Source organism: Pinus tabuliformis, chromosome J, assembly GCF_031772625.1.
Source record: "Pinus tabuliformis cultivar Carrire ecotype Pingquan chromosome J, CPIR1, whole genome shotgun sequence".
Classification (NCBI taxonomy): Eukaryota; Viridiplantae; Streptophyta; class Pinopsida; order Pinales; family Pinaceae; genus Pinus; species Pinus tabuliformis.
Genome location: NC_142295.1, coordinates 195434784 through 195456679, shown reverse-complemented (window position 1 = coordinate 195456679; position 21896 = coordinate 195434784).

Here is a 21896-nt window from a genome sequence, read left to right as displayed (position 1 = left end):
ACAACCTTCCAAGCCAGTAAATAATGAAATACGTCTCCTGGAATTGCAGAGGGTTAGGCAACAAGTTGAAAGAAGAAGCTCTGAAAGACATTGTAAGGATGTACTCACCTGAAATCCTTCTCATCCAGGAGACAAAACTGGAGGACCTTCTACTCCTCCAAGCAAGCAAAGCATTCTAGCATAAATGCCAAGGGAGTGCAATCAACGCCAGAGGCACCTCTGGAGGGATTGCCTCCTTTTGGGATAGCTCTAAATATGATCTGATTCACAAAGAATGTTGCCCCCATTGGCTACTCACTAAGCTCCTCCATAAAGAATCTGGCCACCAAGTAAGTATGTTCAATCTTTATGCTCTGGTATTACCATCTGAGAAAAAAATTTGTTGAGACTCGCTCCAGTCCTATCATTTCTTGCACAACCCAGAAAATATTATTATTGTAGGTGATCTGAATGTTACGCTAGCTGCAGAAGAGAAAAAGGGGGGCTTGCTAGTCAGGGACCCAGCTAGAGAATGGGTTGAAGTCCTCATTTTAGATTGGGAATTAGAGGATATCAAGCCCACATCTGGGAAATTCACCTGGTCAAACAAAAGGATAGGCCCCAGCCACATTGCTGCTTGTCTGGACAGATTTATAGTCCAATCCTCCTTCTTGACTTGTGGTCTAATGGCCACCTCTAAAATTCTGCCGAACTACACCTCTGACCATAAACCCATTCTGCTTGAGCTCTCCTTGGATATAAATATTGGCCCCATTCTCTTTAGATTCAGTTCTCTATGGATTCATCAAGAAGGATTCCAGGAGGTGGTCTTCGAGGCCTAGAACCGACAAGTTCAAGGATCCCCTTTCTTTGTGTGGGAAGAAAAAATGAGGAGACTTAAAAGGGAGCTCAAGGAGTGGGCTAAAAGGTCGAAAATGCCCACCACCAAAAGAAAGGAGATGCATGATAGTTTAGAAGGCCATCAATTAACAATGGACAATTCCAATGTAACTCAAATCCTTCTTCAAAAAGAAGTAGAGCTGCAAAAGGATCTCCATAGAGCAAGTAGGGATGAAGAAGAGTTCTAGAGATAGAAGTCCATAAATCTTTGGTTACAGGTTGGAGACAAAAATACAAGCTACTTCCATAAGCAAGCTGAAGCACGCAAGCACTTCAAAACAGTAAATGAAATTCACTATCAAAACATTATGGTTAAAGATTCTGAAGGAATAAAGTGAGCAGCCCACTCCTTCTTCAAAGATCTTTACTCTGCCCCGGAAGACCCTCCTATTGATTCTCAAGCCTATCTGATTGATCTTATTCCTCACTGTGTTCAAGATTCTGACAATATTATGCTAACTGATCTGGTCAGTATGAATGAGATTAAAGAAGCTTTGGATTGCATGTATCCGGATAAAGCCCCGGACCCTGATGGGTTCACTGCAAGGTTCTGCCTGACTTGCTGGCCTACAATTAAAAAAGACCTTCTCAGAATGATCTGTAAATCTCAGACCTGCACCAAGATTGGAGGTAGTACCAACTCGGCCTTCCTTGCCTTGATTCCGAAAGACAAAGGCACCACTGATTTTAGTAGATTCAGGCCCATCTCTTTGTGTAATACAAGTTATAAGCTGATTACAAAAATAATAGCCAACCATATTAAGAAAATTATGTCGGTCATCATCCCTGAAAACCAAGGAGGATTCTTGACAATATTGTGCTGGTGCAAGAAGAAATTCATTCAAGCTTTCATTGAAAAGAGAAAGGCATGGTGATTAAGCTAGATTTGACAAATGCCTTTGACAGGGTGAGACATGATTTCCTGTTTTCTGTGATGGAGAAATTTGGCTTCTCAAAAGTTCTCATAACTTGGGTGAAAGCCTGCATTGCCTCCCCTTGGATAGCGCCTCTGGTTAATGGTCATTCAACGAAATTTTTCCAAGCCTCGAGGGGGCTAAGACAAGGTTGTCCTTTGTCCCCACTTCTTTACGCCATTCAAGCCTCAGTGCTCAGCTTCCAGCTAGACTACTGTCAATAGATCCAAACTTTGCCAGGCCTGAGAATGGCTCAAAATGTTAAAGACATAAATCATGCCCAGTTTGCTGATGATACATTATTACTTGGAGGAGCTAGCATAAATTCTACTAGAACCTTCAAGAAGGAGGTGGACATTTATAGGGAGGTTTTGGGCAGCAATATTAACTATCTAAAAAGCACGATCTATGGCTGGAATTGCTCAATCAAAGGTTTGATAGACATATCAAGCCTATTAGAAATGGAAAGAACCCTGACCTGGGAGTCATTTAAGTATCTTGGGATCTGAATCTTCAAATCAAATCCTAAGGTAGCTCACTGGATGCCCCTACTAGACAAGCTAAAACTCAGAATGCAAGCTTGGGAAGCCTCATGGTTGAATAAAACTAGGAAGGTAATCCTTATGAAATCTGCTCTCATAAGTCTCCCAGTTTATCAGAACTCCATTCTACTAGCCCCTAAAACCTTTATTGGTAAAGTGGATGGTCTCCTAAGAAGATTTTTGTGGGAGGGAGGGAAAAATAATGGAATAAGGCTCCATTTATTTAATTGGGACACTATTAAGAAGCCATTCTTGGAAGGAGGTCTCCAAATGCGGGATCTGGCAGCCAAAAATCTTGCTTTGGGCTCCAAGCTCCTTTGGAACATTATTTCTGGGAATCCTAGTTGAAGCAAGAGAGTTCTATGGAAAAAATATTTTCATGGGCAGCGTTTGAGGTGCTTGGACCAGCCTCCTAGAATTTCCAAAGGATCACCAGTTTTCAAACTCTATCTCACAGCTTTGAAACTTTTCAGTCATAAGCTTTATTGGATCCCAGGTAATGGGAAAAAAATAAAAATTTGGGAAGATTTGATTCTTGGAGATCAGCCCTTGAATCAGATGGAAGAACTAGAAAATATCAGAGTTTAGCTTCAGGCCAGCAATCTAGAAACCCTTTGGGACATCTCCAATTGGACAAATGATGCAGAAAGTCTATGGGATGGTTTGAATTTGGGGGAGGTCCCTCATTAGCTGGATGGTGAAGCCAATTTATTGTTGGATTTTCTCCAAGGAAAATCTCCCTTAAATGCCTCTTCTAAGGACAAAAGAGGGTCGGGTTCTCTTTCAGGCTCTTACTCAGTAGCAGAAGGTTACAAAAGTATGATGGTTGTCCCTAGCATCCCCCCAGATCCATCTCAATGGAAATTTATTTGGTATTTTCCTGCTCTACCCAAAATTGACTTCTTTTGCTCGACTCTGGCACATAAGAGTATCCTCACTAGAGATAACCTGAGGAAGCGTGGAATGGAAGGACCCTCTAGGTGTCCTCTTTGTGCATTGGATGAAGAAATGGCTAACCACATGTTCTTATTGTGCCCCTTTGCTCAAGAAGTTTGGAAGGGTGTCCTAATGTTAGGACCTGACAAAATAGAGCTTCCAGGAAATATTTAGGACCTGCTAAGAAACTGGGCCAAGTTATCCCCATTTTGTCTCTCCAAAAAAAGCCTTCTCAAGACTGGATGGATGTGGATCCCCAAATTCACATGCTGGAAACTGTGGTTGGACAGGAACAACAGAATATTTACGGAGGAGAGTTGTAACCTGATCAGAATTATCACTAAGATCAGAGCCCTGTTGGGGGAGGCCTTAGAAACCAAACCCACCATAAGAAATGGCATGATTCTGGACAGTGAGGAAGATCAATGGTTAAAAGAGATTGTTCCAAATCATCAGAATAGATCCATTCCTCCTGCTAAAGCCCCTTCTCATTGGGAAATTCGTCTAGAAGAACAGGAATTCATCAAATGGAGATCTGCTTTGGATGGTCACTGCCTATTCTTCAATGGGGCCTCTAAAGGTAACCCAAGAAAGGTGGGTGGCGGGGGAGTTATCTTAAGCCCAGGTGGCTCAATTGAGCTGTGCTTTGCTTGGGGTCTGGGGCATGAAACAAACAACAGAGCAGAGGCTCTTGCTCTGTGGCAGGGTCTAAATCTGGCTATCAAGAGGAATCTCCTCTCCATCTCAGTCTTTGGAGACTCTAGACTAATTATACAGGATATGAACTCTCAAAAGATCCCTTCTCAGGTGCAGTTAGCCCCCATCCTCAAAAAAATTAGACTACTGTTGCCCAAGTTCCACAAAATCTCCTTCTATCATGTTCTGAGGAAGTTAAACTCACAGGTGGACTTGGAAGCCAACCTAGGTTCTCTCAAGAGCAGGAGATCTCTGTTAGTAAATGATGTTGAATCGAACTACAACATTCCTTAATTTTGGAGTTGTTTGGGCCTCTATTCCTTTGAGCATTTCATTGATTCAGATTCTCCAGACTTCGAGACCGAACCATTTTGAGCTGGCTGATGTTAGGAAATGCAGACTCATCCACAAGGGAAAATTCATAACGCAAACGTGGCATTTTAGATCTCTGTTCATCGTTGGAATTCACTGCTGCGTCTGGGTAGGTGCTGGGGAGTTCACGAGGGCCTCTTCAAGGCCAATTTACCACTCTTGGCATTCTTGAACACTATATAACACTTTGACAGACATTTCAAAAAGAAAACGCAGTGATTCTTGGGATGATCCGGCACTCCGACGCATTGGATCTCCTCTCTGCAAGCTAGGAAGCAGAGCTACGTCACAGAAAGCAAAAGCAGCAGAATTTCAAGGCACCATTCTGAAACCAATTCAAGTTCTTTTTCAAGCCTCTATCTACATTCACAATGTAACTCATTCAGTGGACTATTCAAAAGCAAAATCTTCTTTCCCCGCTGACTGTAACAAGGAAATACAGGGTTTCAGTGTTAAAGTCCTCGGCAGCTGATTTGCCGAATTTTAAATAAAAACTAACTGTTTGTGTAAAAAAAAAAAGAAAATGGAGAGAGAAGCGCTTAGGGTTTGATGTTGCTCTGCAACTGGCAGACCTTCACAAACTACGTTGTTCTTCCATTAACCTCCAGCCATAAGGCAGCTACAACACAATAAGGAATAGCTATCGCACAATGGAACCCCCTCAGGGGGAGTACATGATGCCTCCCCCCACTGATACGGAAAACGGCCTGCGACAAACTAAAAATGTCAGGATGGACCATACAAAAGATACAGCAACAGAGAATGAAAATACACCAACGAATAACAACATAACTGAAGAACCACGAGTGACGTCAAACACCTGCAAGCCAGTAGCAGTTGACAGACCCAAAATCAAGCTCCCAAGTCAGTGCATTAACACTCAGATCCAGTTTATGAGGGATCATGCTTTGATAGGAAATTTCATAGGCCTTTAGCCAACGGAGAAAGCTTTGCATGGCTAGATCGTAGCCAAATGGAAGACAAAAGGGCACACAACACTGCAGTTAGGGCCTAAGGGATTCTTTATTGCCATTTTCAATTGTCTGGAGGACCGAAACAAGGTATTGGATGGAGGACCACATTTCTTGAATGCAGCAGGGCTATACCTAAGAGGATGGATCGAGCGCTTTAACCTGGACAAAGAAGATCTAAGTTGGGCTCTGGAGTGGTTGCGCCTTTATTCTCTCCCTCTATAGTATTGGGATGAAGACTCTTTGCGAGACATTGGGAATGGTTTAGGAAAATTCATCAAAGTGGCAGAGGAGACAAAGCTGAAGCGATACACCTCCTATGTGTAGATCTGTGTATACATGCACCTCATCAAAGCTCTCTCGGACATGGTAAGCCTCTACCATGATGATTATGAATGGTTACAAATAATATATTACGAGCATGTACCATTCCGCTATCAAAAATGCCACGCCCTGGGCCATTTATTCCAAGACTATCCCTCCAATATGAAATCCATGACCACCCCTTCAATGGACAAATCTGACTCGGATGGGTTCAAAAAAGTTCCCAATCGCAAAAAGACCCATAAAAAGCCCTCTACCTCAGTCAAAAAACCTGTCACCAGCACCTCCTTGCCTTCAACAAGCAATAGCTTTGAAATCCTGCTCCAGCCGGAGGTTCATATTTTAGATAATAAAAAACAACCTGAAGCCATTCCTAAGACTTCTGCCCATTCTGCTCCATCAAGCTCAAAGAAAGTCCTCACTTCTAAGTAACCCACGGACACCAAAACGCCCTCTCCTAGTAACATGCAAAAAAGGACTGCTCAAGGTATGGAGGTAGATAGCACTCAGATGCAGCTCATGATTGTAGATGATACAGAGGTAGAGTAGGAAACAATACAGCACATGGAAGAGGAACCGAAGAGCTTCGACATCGGAGATCTAGATATACTGGGACTTGAACAGGCTTGTAAGAAAAAGGAATATGACAAAATTCCTGAGCGACAGCTAGAGAACTTAGAAGTAATTCTCTCAAGAGCACAGAAGCAAAGATCATTAGGCATCCAAACTGGTAGTCAGTGGGATGGAAGAAATATCTTCAAAGACAACAAGAAATGACTACGGAAAACTGACCTTCAGAGAACCATCCGCATAGGGGAGATGCTGGTGGAATCTGGAAGATACTCCAAGCTCACCAAATAATATAATCCCCTTCCCAATCGTGAATCATGAAGCTCATCTCATGGAACATCAGAGGGCTCAATAGCCCGGGGAAGGGACGATTAATAAAGAACATTCTACAATAGGAAAAGCCTCAAATTCTCTTTTTGCAGGAGACCAAGTGTAATTCCACAATGTTGGATTAGATCCTTGCCAAAGCGTGGCCAGGAAGCAAAGAAGTGGAAACGGAAGCCATGGGAGCCTCAGGAGAGCTTGCCATTGTTTGGGATGATAGAGCTATAACACTTACCAACATACATGCCAGTAAGCACTTTATTCAAGCCAAGTTTCATTTAACAGGGACAAATGTTCATGGACACTTAACTAATGTCTACTTCCCCTAGGAGGCAACAAACAAAGTAGACACACTGAACACCCTAACTCAAACCAACTTAGAAAGATCCCACCCACTTTCTATCACAGGAGGGGACTTCAACATGATTACAAGATTGGATGAAAAAAGAGGAGGATAGATCAAGTTGGACTGTGAAAGCACGCACTTCAAAAACTACATTCATAACAACAGGCTTATAGATATGGAATTCAACAATGGCGTTTATACTTGGAACAACAAGCATGCAGATGCACACCAAATTGCATCTTGGTTAGACAAATTCCTAATCTTTGATAACTCAATACATCTTGGTGAGGATCTCTTGGCCTCTATATTGCCACTCTCTGGCTCAGACCATTGGCCTATTAGGCTTCACTGGCAAAGACCGGGAGACAATGTTCGTAGGCCCTTTCGCTTTGAAGCCTTTTGGCTGAATCACCCCGATTTTCATAACCTGATAACAGAGACATGGAGAAATTTCACACCACCAGAAGGTGCAAAAATGTACAAGCTCCAACAAAAGCTAAAACATATCAAGGAAAAAATAAAACAGTGGAATCGCTTTACCTTCGGCAATATCTTTCAGGCACAAAACACTCTTGCACAAGAAATGCAAAAATTACAGTAGAGAATCATAGCTGAAGGCAAATCTGAAACCATAGCATAACAAGAACGTCAACTACAAATGCAGATCTCAGAAAGAGCAAGACAGGCAGAGATTATTTGGAGACAAAAATCGAGGATCCTATGGCTTAAGGAGGGTGAACGCAACACAAATTTCTTCCACCATACCACTATCCAACGGGAAATGCACAACAGCATTACTCTCCTCCAAAATCGGCAAGGGGAATATCTAGAGAAGCATGAAGATATAGAACAGGAACTCCTCACCCACTTTCGGATGGTGCAACAAGAAATAGAGACTGATTGGCTGCCATCTATAGAGAAGATCATCAAGATTATTCCTAAGATCGTAACTGAGGAACACAATCAAATACTCCTTAGGCCTATTTCTTTATAGGAAGTGGAGACAGCGATGCAACAGCTCAAAGTTGGGAAAGCACCCAGACGAGACAGCTTCACTTCGAACTTCATTCACAACTTCTGGGATCTAATCAAGGAGGAAGTCTAGCAAGTATTCGAGGAGTCTAGAGTTAATAGATGGATTCTTCCATCCTTGAATGCCACCTTCATTGCCCTCATCCCCAAGGAGGAGAATAACCAGACTCCGGACAAATTCCAACCTATTGCACTATGCAATGTATTGTATAAAATTGTCTCCAAAGTGATCGCCACATGCCTCCAACCCCTGCTTCCTCTTCTTATATCACCAGAGCAATCAGGTTACGTGGAAGGAAGGTAGATCATCGATGGAATAATTCTCACTCATGAAATCATTCACTCCCTAAAGCAAACCAAAAAGGCAAGTATTCTCCTAAAAATTGACCTCTCAAAAGCTTTTGATACTTTAAGCTGGAAATATATTCAAAAAATACTGCTAGCCTTTGGCTTTACCCCCCCTTGGGTAAGATGGATTATGAGTCTCATCACTTCTACCTTTTTCTCAATTCTTGTCAACGGGACCCCCTCCACCCCCTTCCACCCATCCAGACGTATCCGACAAGGGGACCCTCTCTCACCCTTTCTATTTGTTATTATGGCGGAAGGTCTTGGACATTACATCAAACATGCCCTTCAAAACTAGCCATTACGTGGCCTTTCTTTCCAGAATACCCCCGCTTTCACCCACGAGCAATTTGTGGATGAAAATATGTTATTTGTTCATCCTTCGGTCTAGGAAGCCCGTAAGCTGAAATCAATTTTATCTTACTTTTCAGATGCCTCTGGCACCTCCATTAACAAATCAAAATCTCGAGTCTTCTTCTCTCACACACCTCCCATCACTCAAGCCTCCATAGCCAGAATTCTGGGCTTCTCGATTGCATCTCTGCCCTCCAAATACCTGGGAGCTCCAATGACAGCCTCTGCCTTAAAGCACTCATCCTAGAAAATTCTCCTAGAAAAACTCGAAGCCCGTATCTCTTCATGGACCTTCAGAACTCTCAATATGGCGTGTCACCTAGTTCTAATCAAGGCAATGCTACAATCTATGCTGCTCTACCTCTTCACTGTCCCGGCAACACCCAAATGGGTTCTTAAAGCAATCAAAAATCTTCAATGGGATTTTTTATGGGGGAATACGAAAGAAAAAAGAAAATGGGCTCTGGTAAAGTGGGAAAGTGTTTGTCACCAAAAATCCTCTGGAGGCACTAGATTACGGAATCCTCAGCATAGTCACGAGGTCATGGGAGTGCGCATTTGGTGGAGATGGCTCTCAAACCCATATACTCCTTGGGCAATCCTCTGGACAGCTAAGGATGCTCATAATAGACCAGTGGATGATTAATTCAGCTCAAAGAAGTTGGCACATGCTCTCTAATTTGGAATGCTGCCAGAAAACATAAATATCTAATCCAACAACACAGTTTTTGGGAAATCAAAAATGGAGATAATGCGAGGTTTTAGGAGGACTCCTGGCAGCAAAGACAAAAATTGAAGGACCTACTCATGCCCTACCAGCTTCAGGATTAGGTAGAGCAACTAACGATCAAAGTAAATCAACTTTGGGAGGAAGTTCACAACCAAGGTAATAGGCAATGGTTATGCTCGAACCTCATTCTTAGGCAAGCCACGCAATCCATCAAAGATAGCCTAGATACGGAACTCTAAAACAAGAAAATTCACCTATCAGATAAGAAATACATCATCATATGGGGTTATGAAACGAGAGGTACCTTCACTTCCCGGGAAGCATATCATATAATACTAAGCGACCATACTGTCAAGGATATCCTTTGGCACAAAGTTTGGGAACCACCAATTTGGCCAAAAATCTCCACCTTTCTCTGGTTGCTGTGCGAAAATAGAATCCTTACTTGGGATAATCTAAGGAAACGGAGTTTTCACGGACCTTCCATCAACCCAAATTGTAAACAGGCAGAAGAAACTAAGGAACATCTCCTAAACTCATCTCTGTTAGCAACCCAACTTTGGGAGAAGGTTAGCTTCAGATGTCAAAGAGATGGACGAAATAAGGAGAGTTCAACCAGCACTATTCGTTCTTGGGCACATCACCCTTATAAAAGCAAAATCTTAAAATACTTATGGAAGCTAATAACAGGTTTCCTCATGTGGACAATCTGGAAAGAGAGAAATAGCTGTATCATCAAAGACCATTCCTCTCCCATAGAAGTTCTATGGATCAATATATGTCAAAACATATGAGAAACCTTTATGCTCCAAATGTGGCTTGATGATGATTTCCCATCCACACCACAGGAACAAAATATATGGCTAAACTGGAACCTTCAATGGAACCATGAGCAGGTACACCTAAGGAAAATCCCTCCCTCTGGAGATACACCTGACAAATGGACTTCACCCCCACCACACATGGTACTGCTCAACTTTGATGGAGCGACAAAGGGAAATCTAGGTAAAGCAATATTTGGGGGAATATTTAGAAATCACAAGGGCAATGTTCTCCAAACATTCATGGGGTCAATAGGTTGGGATACAAACAACTCAGTCGAATTAGAAGGAATTTGGCAAGGACTTCTCCTGGCTCAGAACAATAGATTCTTCCCACTCATAATTGAAGGGGACTCTCAGATCTTAATTAACATGATCAACCAGATCTTACAGGGAACTTCAACACATAAGGTGGATGGCAGTTGGAGATTGGCAGAAAGGCTGGAACAGATTGAACAGTGGCTACTCATTCATAGAGCAGTTACCATCAGGCACACTCGTTGGAACGGTAACAAAGTAGCAAACCTCCTAGCAAACATTGGCGTTGAAAGTGGTAAGACTCTTCATGTAGGAGCTCTTAGTACTATAGCCAATACTCATCAATTGCAGGATTTCAATGATCTAGTGCAAAAGGAAAGGGAAAATGCAGAGGAAATGCACCTAGATGCGGGTGTGAAGAACGACATTTAAATGACAAGACAAATTGCCGGCAGGTTGGGAAGCCATCTGGCTAAGTGCTTCATCCTAAGAGCTCACCGCAGATGGATTAAAAACACCTTACAGGTGACATTTATTGACTTTGAAAGCTATGACAAGCTCACCTCCTTCAACACCATGGCCCCTGCAAACTGTTTTGTTACTCCTCCCCTTCTCCATGGCGTTTTTCCTCCACAAGCAGCTGAACCATGTTTCAGAACTGCTACAGGCAGTCGCTACCTAATTCTCCCTTGTCAAGATTTTGGTACTGGTTTTCATTTTTCGCATTCCCGTCATTGTCTTCTTGATTGTGGTTCGCCCACCCCTACTCTCGCTCATCGTCGTCTTCATTCCAATTCTTCCGCTGTCAATTCAGCCATGGCTCGCCTCAGGCACCGCATGCACAGTAGGCATGGAGATTCACAAGGAGATTTTAACCGCTCGCGAGCTTCTACCAGTTCCACCTTTGACTCCCCAAACTCAACTACTAAATTTCCCAACTCTCTCATTAAACCCACTCATAGCTACCCGAATACCAGAAGTGGGAGAGGTTGGAGGGACAATGCTGTCCACACTGTGGATCTCCCACTTCCTCCTCTTTCTGGCCCTCACAGCACACAATTTTGTTTCTGCAGTTCACTAAACAGGCCTACAATCACTGCTACCATCACAATTTCTTTCAAGGAAGAGTCTGTGATGCAAGCTACTCTGTCCAGTCGTGGGAACAAGCAGAACAGGGAAGAGACAGGTAGTTATGGGATCAGCAACAAGCAGCAAGGTGAAAGCAGTAAGGCTCTGCATGACAAAGATAAAGCTGGGGACGCTGGTAAGCGACAGATGGATGCTGAAGGCACTGTAGATGCTCCAACTGTTCAAGGTCGCGGTGCGTTTGAAGAGGATGACGATTGGTATCAGTTTGCCTGTCAGATTGAGGAAGAGTCAGCTCTGGAGGAACCACCAACCTAACACTTGGCCTCATGCAAAGGTCTCCGGATCCTAGGTGGATTCGTCTCACTTTTTGTGGTTTTTGGTCTCTCGCAAAGGTGTCCGGCTTCCAGGCGGATATGTTTCTATGATTCGTGGTTTTGTGGCCTGGATGTGTTCTGTCTTCACGCCAAGTGTCTTGAATTCTCTAGTTGACTCTCTACCAGGTGGAAATGGCATACTGCTACTTGGTTATGTCCCTGTCTTTTTGGTTCAGGATTACATTCCTCTTTGTTCATTTTGGAAAACCAAGGTCTACTTTGAAATAGTTATTATGGTTCAATGGCTGGTTTCCCCCATAACAGGTGCAGTCTTCAAAGCTTCTTGGACTAGTTTCCCCTCTATTGGGGTAGTCCAATACCAACAGTTTCATTTTGTGATGATGACTGATGCTTAACATCTCTGAGATCAGGTTTCTCTGTAAATTTTTTTGTATTATATTAATAGATTAGTACTACTTAGAAAAAAAAAAACCTATGTTTAATATAATTAACAATTAATACACAAACATATCAATTTAAGATGACATTATCTAATTACAACTGAAAAATTGGCTGTGACAGTGCGCCCTAAGTCGGCTAGCTTGTAGACAACTATTGTCTTGTGCCTATATCGAGGTTTTTATTTTACTTACCATTCACGTTATCTTATATAAAGACAACGATTTGTTGGGCTCTTTTTTTTGTGGGGGTAGTTGACTAGGAATAACGTGACAAGTTTTACTGACAAGATTTCTTAGACATCAATTCCTCTTCTGTCCCTTTCATATATGCTGATACAATTAGAGACAACTTGTCTATTGTTGCATTCAGCACTACTACATAGAAGGGGACTCTAAGACAATTTTTTAAGAGAAAAGAAATATTTTGTCTCAAAAATTTCAATATGAGGCGATAGTAAAAAAGGTAAAGGTAAAGGATTAGGGGTTTGTCTACTGGCATTTACTAAGTGGTTGGTTTACCATGGTTGTGAAGTGATATTCAACGAAGGAAAAGCATTCCTGAGACACATAGCCACGGGGTAGGTGAAGCAAATCGAGGTTCATGTGAAGAACCTGTAGAAGCTAGATGTGGAAGAATGTGCTACATTAAGCACTAAGGCGGAGAAAGTGAAGGTCGCGATGTCAATGAACTTTGGCACAAAATACTTGGTCATTTGTATCATGGTACCTCGAATATTATAGAACAAATAACCACTCGCCTCTCTAAAGGAGCACTTAAGCAATAGGATATATGCAAAGGATGTACATTACAAAAGTACATAAAATCCACATTCCATGATCAGGACAACAAAGCACATGTAGTCCTAGAAAGGATCCACTATGATGTTTATCGACCTTTCTCGACAATCTACACTGCTAGACACAAATATTTTGTCATTTTTATTGATGGCTTCTCACATAAGTGTTGGATATTTTTCATGTGGAAGAAAGATGAGACATTCTCCAAGTTCGTAGAACTCAAGGCACTAGTTGAAAAAGAAGCTGCCAAGAAGGTGAAGTCTCAATTGTAGTGGTCGCAACACCCTCGAAAATTTTGTCTTGCACTTAAATTTTGGAGCCTAATATGGATATTGTGATCAATCGTTCCTTAGTCACTTATTTGTAAGTTGATCATGATCTCAATCTCCCCTTTTCGATCTTAAGAGTCATTCATGCTTTTATTTTTACATAGAATCTATCATCTTTGGGCATGTGGGTTATCGCTTGTCATGCAAAGGGAGGTTTGTTTTGATTCAAGCGAAAATATTTATGAGAATGGGTTGTTCTCACCACATAGATATGTTTCAAACTCATTTAACACAATCTATCATCATCCCAAAGTCTATCATCAGAGCCACACTTGTCGTAAGATGCCACAAACGTTGTTTCATTAAGCGAAGTATGTGTTATATGTTCTAGATGGTCTATGTTGTATCGCTAAGTTTTCAAGTGTGTGATCGTAGTCAAGTTTTATCATTGTTCACATCAGTTCCACTGCTCCCACTCTTAGCCAAATTTCGGAGTATCCTTATCAACCTAGCCTCAACCAACTTTCCTGAACTGCGCACTTCACATATGTAACCCTCAAGATTTTCCTTACCTATTGGTATTGTGCAATGCACACAAATCCCAACCTCCCTTAGCATTCAAAACTATGGAGTGGTTTCCTCCAATGTCCTTCCCTCAGCTAGAACCCAATGTCTCCAGAAACTATGCAGTTTTTTCCCTTGACTACCCAGTCTACCTCGCATCCTGAAATTGCATAGATGTGTCCTCCCACGACCTCATCCAATAGTATTGCCTTTCATCCAGCTTAAAATTTGTAAATGTTTCCTCCGAGGGCCTCATTCCGCAATGGTCACTTCTTGCTGAAAATACAGAATTATGTCTCTCAGGGGCCACGAAGAAAGATGACATGATAGATGACTCTTAAGGAGCTAAGGATAAAAATAAGCAGACCAAGGAACCCAAGGTATGATAGAATGTCGGGACCACATGAAGACTCCATCTGATGCATAACCCTTTGGAGGCTAGGTATGGAAAACAAAGAACATTTTTTGAAATACACCTCTTATTGTAGCTTAAAAGTTTGCTTATCATTGTCGTATCATTCTGTCTTCAATGAAATGCATGGTTGCAAGAACTGAAAGTCATTCCATTGTTTCCTGTACGTGTCTTGCTCCCTTTCACTTGTTTATTACATAGCTTAGAAGATGAAGAGAAATACCACTTGTTTATTTAAGCTACAAAGGTTGTGGCCAACATGATCTTACGACTAACTAGGCACGATGCAAGGCATCCTATGTGGGATGAAATATGTTTAATGATATGTATATAGTTAGTACACTCCTTTGCATTAATCCTTGCTTTGTATCTGGCATGTACCCTCACTACTTATCAAATTTGGCTACCTGCTGCTAGTAGTCTCTTAGCTCTTTCCTAACAAAGCAAGGGTAGGAATTTCCTTCAACCTGATTTCTTCAAGGCTCTTCATAGAAAGTATAGAGCTAAGAGAAGGAGATGTGGAATATCACTATCAAACTCTTGAAAATACTTTTCATGTTTGAACCTATTCAAACAATTAAGTTGCCACTCAACAACATTGTCAATATTGGAAGACTCAAGAAAGATCACATCTCTAGATATTATAAACTTCTTATTCACTTCATCATAGAGATGGTATGATTTGGAGGTATGACTACCCAAAGAAGATACATTTGTGACTCCTTGCCTTGATTTTTTTTATTTGTTGCTTAGGTATGAAGGCATAACAGGAGGAACCAAAAACCCTGAGATGCCTCACAGAAGGAATGTGGCCATACCACATTTCATAGGGAGTCTTGTTTCTAATAGCAAGAGATGGACACCTATTCTTTATATACACAACACATAGAACTACATCGGCCCAAAACCTTATGATCTCAACATGTGAACTATGCCAAGTTCATAGTGAAAGTAATACATTCCAGTGAACTATGTGTTGAAAAATGCAACAAGAAATTATCAATTTGATTTTTCCTTGATTAAATTGAAAAAATTCGATTTCCACATCAACGGACAACTTGGACGATGTTAACTTGTGTGACATGGCTTGTGTCACCTAGATTACTTAATAAATTCAAGGTGGAGGAGTAAGAGTTTAGTTTAGCATATGGAAGGCTCTCCCAGTTTCATTTGGGAAACAAAACTATGGAAAACAAAACAAGCCATCAAAGAATGGGCTAAAACAAGGTATCAACAACCAGAGAAGGTAAAAAAAGAAATTAAGAACAATCTGGAGAGTATCCAAAGAGACATAGAGGATAATGGCCTTTCCCAAGAGAACAAATAGAAGGAAAATGAACTCTACTTATAGCTATACCGAGTTAACAGAGAAGAGGAAACAAAATGGAGGCTCAAGTCGAGACAATTATGGTTACAAGGGGGTGGCAAGAACTCAGTTTTTTTTCACAAGCAAATGACAGCCAGAAAGATAAGGAATAATGTTAGCTCCATCCTAGATGCAGAAGGTGATAGACAAAGCACTCAGGAAGCCATTCGAAGAGCTGCTACATATCACTATCGGGACCTACTAAGTGAAACAAAGGAAACAGAGGATTATATAGATTTATTGCAGCATCTCCCAACAGGGATAAGCAGGGAAATGAATGAAATTTTAAGCAAGGAGATAGATGAGGAGGAAATCAGGAGATCAATTTGGACTCTTCAACTTGATAAAGCCCCAGGACCGGATGGCTTTCCCATCTGCTTTTATCGAGCATTCTTGGGAATTATTAAAAAGGACTTGACAAAAATGCTCAATTGGATCCAACGAAAAGCAAAAATAGGAGGATATACCAATGCTACTCATCTAGCGCTCATCCCCAAAGAAAACAGGCCATCTTCCTTTGCTCATTTCAGGCCCATATCACTCTGTAACTCCTCCTATAAAATCTTGACGAAAATCATTGCTACTCGCCTAAAGCCTTTGCTCCCTTCTCTCATTTCCAAAAATCAAGGGGGATTCTTAGCCAACAGACAAATAACTGATTCCATTTTACTTGTGCAAGAAGCCATCCATTCTAGTCAAACTAGAAATGAGAACGAGTTTATCCTCAAGCTTGATCTGGCCAATGCATGTGACAGAGTGAGACACTCCTTCCTCTTAGCAGCTTTGAAGAAGATGGGATTTGATGACCGCTTTCTCAACCTCATTCGAGCCTGCATTTCGGGGCCATGGATCTCCCCTCTTGTAAATGGCAGACTTGGAGAAGTTTTCTAATCCTCCAGAGGCCTCTGACAAGGTTGCCCCCTCTCACCTTATCTCTTCATTCTAATGGTTGAATCCTTCAGCAGAGCGTTGGACTTCAGCTGGAGGGTTGGCTTAATGACAAGAATAAAATTTGGGGGCGGGGTCAAGAACATAAATCATTCACAATTTGTTGATGACACGCTACTGATTGGAGGGGCCTCCACCACAATAGCCAAGTGCTTCAAATCTCTCCTTGACAAATACATGAGCTACTCTCGCGGAATGGTAAATAATTTGAAAAGATGCATATATAGCTGGAACACAATAGTACAGGTGCTTCACAATATCGCCATCATCTTTGGAGTCACATGCAAGTATGATTGGACTCACTTCTCTTACTTAGGCATGCCTGTAAGTGCTGGACCTTTGAGAGCAGAAGTTTGGGACATAGTAGTCAAAAAAATGAAAAGAAAAGTGCAGCAGTGAGGATCTATTTGGCTCAACCCAGTTGGTCACCTCACTCTTCTTAAGTCAGGTATATCTTCTCTCCCCCTATATCATTTTTCTCTTCTTCAAGCTCCAGCCTCCTTCCACAACAAAATGGAAATCGTCCTTCACCAATTCCTATGGTAGGGGGGGAAAAATGATAAAAAGAAATTCAACTTGATTAATTGGAAGTAGGTGATCCAGCCCCATGAACGAGGAGGTATTGGAATTAGATCTCCTAAATTTCTCAATTTAGCCTTTGGAGGAAAAATTGTCTGAGGACTCATTACTCGACTCCCAGCATGGTGGAAAAAAGTTCTGGAGATTAAATACCTCAATTTTCCTAGATAGCAACTTCTTGATTGAGATATTCCCAATAGAGAATCCTCCAAAATTTGGCGATTATGCAAGAGAGCAATTCCACTAATTGCTCAAAATACTTCAAGAATCCCCAAGGGAGGTGCAAGCATCAATATTGGAGTAGACAGAATCATGGGTCAATGGCCAATAAACAGACATGGGGGAGTCTACCCTATCCTTTCCTTTTTTGAAAGAACATGAATTCATTACCTGGACCAGATCTCCAAATGGGATCCTCACACCCTTCTTTGGTCAGGTTGGGCCTTCCCAACCATACCCAATAGTCTTAACACAAGCCTTTATGTCCTTCAATCCCTTCTACACAGTATAGCCCCTCTCAAAAAGAACGATCTTGATGTGTTTCGTTGGGACCCATCCGGATCCTCTTACACCATCCAAGCTGCTCACCATTATATTTGCAACATCAGCTACCCCATGCCAAGTTGGCACCACTGGAAGGTGGTTTGGAAATCCGAGGCAATTCCAAAAATCAAGTTTTTTCTCTGGACCCTCCTCAAAGGGAAAATCCTCACGGCCGAAAATTTGTAAAAGAGGGGAATTAATGGCCCATCTCGTTGTCCTAACTGCTTAACTGCTGAAGAATCAATGCAACATATCTTTATTGAGTGCCCTTTTGCCATCAACTGTTGGAGGAACTTGTCTCATAACAATCAAATCCCATGGAACACCCAAAACACCATAGGATAAATTCCTTACAAATGGAAAAAAAACTACCCCTGGCAGCACAGGAAAACTAACATAGTGAAGAGAGTCTTGGACATTCTTCCCCACAATATGCTATGGAATATTTGGCTGGCATGAAATTGGAAGGTTTTTAAGTATAAGGACTCGACCGTTAGAAGCCTTTGCACCAAGGCAATGAGTCTTTCCCTTGAGATCATCTCAGTTAGGAATCCGAGAAGTATAAATGTCAATGAACTCAACATAGAAGAACACATTTTCTTATTGAAATTATATAATTAGTCATAGGTAAAATACTTGATGGTTATCCATTGCATATCTTTAAATCATCATTTAAAACCAAAAATTTATATTATTTCACCTAAATATTTAGATTCATAATAATACTAAGTTCCATGAAAATTCAAAGATAATTTTTGACATTATCTAATATAATATTTGATACAAAATATAAATATATGACACCCTAAGAAGGAAAAATAGCATGCCACCAACGTTTAGCTTTCAAATCCATCCAATAAGAGAAAGGAATTAGGAAATAAATTATTAATTGATACAAATACATACTATTCTAAATGATGGTTTACTAAAAAATCCAGTTACACCAAAATAATGTCACAACTTACAAGTTTCTAAATTCTATTGCTCCAATGATAATGAAAGCAATGAAATGCCTCTAGTTGCATGAAAGGTATGCATTGAAGCCAAAGAAAGAGGGGAATTGAATATTTGTGCAAAAGAATCTCCTCATATTTAAATGCATCTTGAGAAGCATAAAGGGAGAAAAGCTATGCCATAGTACCAAAATGATTCAATCCAAATGCATCACATCTTTTACTACGTTTTCTAAAAGGTTGGTAAGATGTGGACATTTTTCAAACTTGATGGCATTTTTCATGTGTCATCAACCAATAACAATAGCACATGAAAAAACTTTCAAATGATATCTTCAATTTCTTCTTATAGTAGCCATCATCCATGTAATTATTCATGAATGTATTCCACCTTCCATCAATACACAAAGAATATTAAAATTTCATATCAAAAATATACATATAGTAAAGGACAACAAAATTCATATATATATATATATATATATAGAGAGAGAGAGATATATATATATATATATATATATATATATATATATATATATATATATATACATAAACTTTGTGCAAAGTAAAAAAACATATAACTTAATAATCCTCACATGTCAAAAAGCCTTCTTTCCTTCGCAACTTACCAAATCTCATAAATTTGTTCCCATTTCACCTCTGTCGTGTTAGGACCTATTAATGATATATGTATCAATGCATCAGGTTTGTTAATTGATAGTCTTATTATCCTTATATCTTTGATCATATTTTTCTTAGAGAACCCTCATTCACATGCGACGGTGCTCATTGGTATGACAAGCATTTCTTGCCATAATTTTAGCATATTTGGATACCTAAAGTGCCAATCTTTGTTTGAGAAAATACTTTCCATGCATCTTCCATTAAGAATCTTTCTCTATTCAAATAAACCACTTCAATAAATTGATATAATTCTCTTTTACAAGTTGTAATATCAAACATTAGTACATTTTCACCTTCATTACATGTTTTATGTTGCAAATGTGAAAAAAGTATTTCAAGCCAATGCTTTACACTATTTTCTCTGACATAAGTATCTGACGGGTAATGACAAGGACTAAACAAACTTATTGGATTAAAAAGATGAAGATCTGGAAATCTTGAATCGAAACTCTCAATCAATGCTTGGACATAATTTCTTGTAAGTTGTATGCAAATCTAAAGGGAACCCTCAATGCAAGCTACCATTGGTTGTGACAATTGTTCATCATGGATTGAAATATACAAAAAAACATGTCTATGGGTATTCCCCTCTTTGTCAACATTTTCAAGGAAACCATCTTTGGAGTCTTTCAAAAATTTAGTAAGATGTAAAACACCTTCTACAAAAGAATTTAGTATACGAAAATATATTTTAAGAGTATTTAGTGCACGGTTAATAGCTATTCCAAGAAATGTGACATCCACATTATCTTCTTGAAATTTTTCATTTAGATTATTCAACTCCTTCAAAACATTAGCAAGCATTTTTAAACAAAATTGAATTAAAAAAATCCTTGCCTTATGATACAATGAATTCTTTCTTTCTCTCTTCTACACGCTCAAAACAGAGAGCCATAGAATCCCATGGATTTGAAGAACCTGCAAGGATTCTAATTCCTTTATCTCTAATAAGGAAATGAGCTTATTATTTCTCTTTGCTAAATTTCCAACCCATGAGTATACCTTGTTTGTTATTGTCTCAACATACAAATACTCAGGTATCTTTTTCAAAGCATATGATGCTACAAGTGCTTCAATATGTGAAATGCAATGAGTGCCAATCAAATTTGCTAAATCATTCTTTAGCAGTGTGACAAATCCATTTTCACATCCAATCATAGATGAAGCACCATCAGTTGAAACTGATATTAGTTTCTCATTTTCCAACTACCTTGTTTCCTTTAAATTAACGATGGTATCATATATAGTCTTTCCTTTTCCACTAGGAACAATAATCATTTTCATAAATTGTGTGACTGGAGGGTCCAAACCTTTTAAATCTAGATATGTAGAATACAAAACAAGGTGTTGTTCCAAACCATTGTCTATACTTTCATCTAAAATTATAGCGAAAAAGGGATTTTCTAACACTTTTCTAGTTTGCACCTCTTCAAGATAATTTGATATAGAGTGAATGAATTTAGTAGCTTCTCTTCTATTTATGTAGGAAGAATACTCCACTCGAAAAGGCATATTAACCGTCTGTAGATGCATTTGAATATGACAAAGATCTTCATAAGTAAAAATTGAAATATATCTTTTTTTGCAATAAAATATGCTAACTAAATGGTAGTTCTGACCATTTCCTTATTAGCCTCACTTATAGCCACTATGTGTTCTTTAATGGGATTTTCAAACCTTTCAGTGTCATACAAATTTCTCTGAGTTGATGTTTGATGAATAATGGATTTTGCATGAGTTCTCACAACATCATATTGAATCGTATTAAATCCATCTCCAATACCCCATGGACCTTGAGCCTTGTATTTCTCACAAATTTTACACTTCATATGAGTCTTGTGATATTCAACATTGATACTATACACCCAAGGATGTTTTATCATCCACTCTTCTCGGAATTCACATTTTGAGAAGGCCTTCCTCCTCGAACTACTAGATCCACCATTGTGTCCTTCCTTTTTATTGCCAAGAATTTCTATATCAACAAAATACTCTTCATTCATATCTTCATTAGCATCATCATTCAAATGAGGTATATATGGAATATCTTTAACATTATAAGTCTTTGATGTTTTAAAATATACATAAAAAAAATTTAGTTGATTGACCCTTCCTTTTTGGAGGCATTTCTATTTAAATAATTTACCTACATGCAAAACAATTACAATAAATCACAATAATCAAATAAAGAGTGAAGGATTGATAGTCATTACATAAGCAAAGATGTCAAGATAATAAGGTGTAATTACTAAAGAATAGCACATTCCACCTTGAAGTGTATATGAATGTGGAATGAATTTTTTTTTATCTATCTGTAATAGTAGAATTTTATTAGTCACTCAAATTACATTTTGGTAATTTATGACGATAAAATCCCTTCAATAAATATGATATTTATTATGGTTCATTAGATTTCTTTGTTTTGATGAATGCTCCTTAAAAAATTACTAGACACTACCTATAGTACAATGATTACTTACTATAAAATAGATACACTAC